A 4,112-nucleotide genomic window follows, 5' to 3' on the forward strand; every position below is an offset into this window, starting at 1 on the left:
AATCCCGAAAATCCGGTTTTAGACTACCCATAACCCTCCAAAACAGTAAAAAAAAAAAAATTGCTTCCCGGAATTAATTCAATTTAAATGTCTCTATTGACTGGGCTATTATGCCACAGTCTATTAACGTCATTTTTGCAACATCATAATGACTTTGAAAAGTGAAGTAAAAATAACGTCTTTTAGTTGTTTTAAAGACATTTTTTGGATGTTTTATTGACATTGGGTGAAACAAATAAGAACGCAATATTATGTTTTAATACATTTTATATTAGCACACACAATGTTGAAAATAATGCATTTAAAAATGTGTGCCATCTTTCTGTAAGAGTGGACTCCACGATACAACTGATTGTGATTTATGTACCGTTCTTATACTATTGTTCATTATATTTTACGTACGAGAAACAGATCTCATCGGAAGCTATCTATCGGATGTCAATATTTGGGAATACACACAAAACACTATATATTCGACGTTGACAATACGTCTTTTTAATGTAATGGTAACGACGTATTATTTTAGTATTTAAAATCACATCAAAATTACGTTCCATTTAATCCGAGGCCACACTGGGTGGCGGCCTCCCAGACAAAAATTCAGGCCCAATATTTTTAAAATAAGCTTTATAATTCAGCGTCCTTTCACCCAGGATTCTTAGTTTGAGTCGCTCTCTTGAAGATTCATACAGTAGAAAGGCTTTAAGCCATGTCAATTATGTTTGGTAAACAATTTGAAAATTATCATGGGTGGTGACTACCCAGGTATGGCCTCGGTGTATTATTCCTTATCGCGACCAAAAATTATAATATTTTTGTTCATCGAGTACATTTCGGGTTTTGCACCATACATATTTTTGAACAACACCCTTAAGATGTTTCATGAATTTTTACGTGCACATTAATTGGAATTATGAGACTGAATTCTGGGTGCCGACTACTGAGTGTCGTCACTATTAAAATAGAGGTGTGACCTCGGAAGGTTAAGTCACATAACGTTGTCGTCATCAAAATCACGTATTTTTCGCGTTATTTCGATGTTGTCTTAGCTGGGACATATACATAGAATGTATTAAATTTTATTAATGATGTATTGATTCATGATATAATATTAATGCTATCCCTGATGGTGGAAAAATGTCTCAGAATTTTTTATATTATTAATTAGAATTTCTATAAAAATTTTCAGACTTCTCAGAATGCTCCGAACTTTTCAGATTTTTTATATGAATTGAAACATTTTTCAGAAAAAGTCGGAAAAAATAACAGGGTTGGAAAATAACGCGTTATTTGTAACGCCGTTACCGTTACAAGTACTTGGAAGTTTTAATCGATCCCCTTAGGGTTACAATTCTTATCCATCACTATCCTTCTCCTCTTACTTAACCCTTTGGACCAACGGCTTAACGTCTCTTCCCGAAAGACGGAGCCCAGTTTGATCCACCGACAAAAGTCTTTCTTGCACGGAGAGCGCAGCTTTCGGAAAATAAATTCCATGTTTACGTGCTCAAGTGAACTCAAACCTGGTTTCTCAGATTACGAGTCTGGCGCTCTACCACTAAACCACACTGCCGCTCTCCGTTACAAGTACTTTTTTTTGGTAATGGACTGTTAACGACGTTACTTTTTTCTTTTCGTAACTGTAATGGTAACGTAGTTACATTTTTTCAGTAATAGTAACGAATATTTAAGTAACGAATATTTAATAGTAAAGAATATTTAATAGTTACTTTTATCGTTATTTTTTGTATTTTGAATCTACAATTTATGACATTATATTTTCGTATATTCAATCTTCAGTCTTTGACGGATATTCATAGTCCGTTATATTTAAAATCGTCCCAAGAATAGTTTTAAGATATCATAAACTAATCACAAAGTCGTAATAGTATAAGAATGAACTTTATGAATATCGACTTTGATGCCGCGCTCTCGCCACTGTGCTTTTTTGCGTTAAAATTTTTAATAAAATTAAGGGTACAAAAAGTATAACTTTGGCTGTATTTATAAATTTAATAAAAAGTAAAATTTTTTGCTTTTTAAGCATTATAAAACCTTTCTCTTTAAATTTTTTGTGGTCTTGCGATTTATAATTTTATTGCTTTTAAATATTTTAACAAAAAATATTACAAAAGTAAATGTTTTAGTCTGTAATCTCATTTTAGTATCAAAAAAGTAACGGAAAAAGTAACGAATCGTTACTTTTTAAGTAACGGTAACGGTAACGAGATACTTTTGAGAATCAGTAACCAGTAACGGCAACTAGTTACTTTTAAAAAGTAACTTTACTATCTCTGCAAAATAATAATAAAATACATATTTTAGATTATTCTTGCCAACACATCTTTGTAAAAATTTAAATGAATATGAAAAAATCTGCAATTTATCAGAAATTTTCATACAAATACTGAAATATTTTGAAAATTTCTGATAGTATCTGAGAAGATTTATATATATTTTTCAGAATTTTTTATAAGTCTCAATTCTTACAAAATTTCTGAGAAAATATGAGAAATTTTTTCACCAGGAATAATTTATAAACACATGTTTAAATATATATAATGTTATAAAATTAGTACTATAGCTCGGCCACTTGATGGGAAATTATCTCGTGGTCAAGTGTTGCTCTTTATCGTGCTCATCTGGACGTATACGATTCCTTGGGCCCTAATGCCACTAATGCATGTCTGGGGTCGATTTGTGCCTGAAGGCTTTTTGACGAGCTGCAGTTTCGATTATTTGACAGATACGCCAGAAATACAATATTTTGTGGCCACGATATTCACTTTTTCTTATTGTATACCAATGGTTCTCATCGTATATTATTATAGTCAAATTGTCAGCCATGTTGTTAATCACGAAAAAGCTCTTCGTGAACAAGCGAAGAAGATGAATGTCGAAAGTTTGAGAAGCAACGCCAGTACGAACGCTCAAACTGCGGAAATACGTATAGCCAAGGTATTCTACACACTTCTCTTCCTCACACATATAATATAAAATACATAGAGAAATTTACATACGTATATACTACAAACAACAATATGATCTCGCTTAACTAAGCAAAACAGCTAAATAATAAAAAACAGCCAAATTTCGAGCAAATAAAGGATGTTGAAAATAAATTTAATAACTTCAATAAAAGTATACAATCATGTTAACGTTTAGAGCCTTACTTGGCTTTCTTCAAAACCATAAATAACGATGAATAACACATTAAAAATATCTCGTATCAATTTACAATAAAAGAATCGGAGTAATAAAAGAACCGGAGTAGATCTCACCTATGAAATATGGACAGATAGTCAAAGTGAAGTCGGAGAGTACATCGTCGAATATTCGTTAAAGTTACATACAATATCGGCCGTATTCTACATTGCATGACCCATGGGTGTCCATGGAAACCAAGAGTGAGAGTTCAATAATTGTATTGAAAAATCTTCTTTGTCGCAGACCAACCTAGTGGCATCTATATAAAAAATTTTTTTGAAAATCTTGTAAGAAACAAAGTAAAATTTCTTTACTGAAAATAGACTAATAAGAGGACTCACATAAGCGGTCAATACAACAAGAACGAGGATGAATTCTTTCCATCATCTTACGAAAGCGTGTGATCACCGCGAAGAATTACAGCTGACTGACAAAGTATTCACATCGCAAGGGCACAGTAACAGACATTTAAGATAATAAATTCAAAATATCAAAATAGACATTGTCCAATAATTCGGTGTTCTTGTTTAAATTTATACCATTTGGCTGCTTTTTAATATAAGTCATTTCCGCGATTAATCTTTTTTGGTAATTATGCTCAATTTCTAAAATGCGTGTATTATCCCAATCGAATGAATGTTTGAATTTAGCAATATGTTCTGAGACAACCGAATGTTTGGACTCCTCTAGTCTAACCCTCAGTTACCTTACGTTTTTACATCCTGATATTACCTCACCAGGGTCTGAGAGACCCTTGCCGTTTTCTCCAGCTTGTATCTTCAAGACAAATGTATCAATTTGAAGTCTTTTTTTTTTTAATTGATGTGTCTTTTAAAGATCTACAAGACTGTGCAAGGTAGATTATTCCAAGTTAAAAAATATAAATGTTATTTAAAAAAAAGGAA

At 32.1% G+C, this 4,112-nt stretch overlaps 1 pseudogene; it reads left to right on the forward strand.

Moving 5' to 3' along the window:
- The first annotated feature begins 2,549 nt into the window (after positions 1-2,549).
- Positions 2,550-3,012, forward strand: LOC112466411 (annotated as a pseudogene).
- Positions 3,013-4,112: the final 1,100 nt, after the last annotated feature.

Source organism: Temnothorax curvispinosus, unplaced genomic scaffold (genome assembly GCF_003070985.1).
Source record: "Temnothorax curvispinosus isolate PA1 unplaced genomic scaffold, ASM307098v1 QBEX01016164.1, whole genome shotgun sequence".
NCBI lineage: Eukaryota > Metazoa > Arthropoda > Insecta > Hymenoptera > Formicidae > Temnothorax > Temnothorax curvispinosus.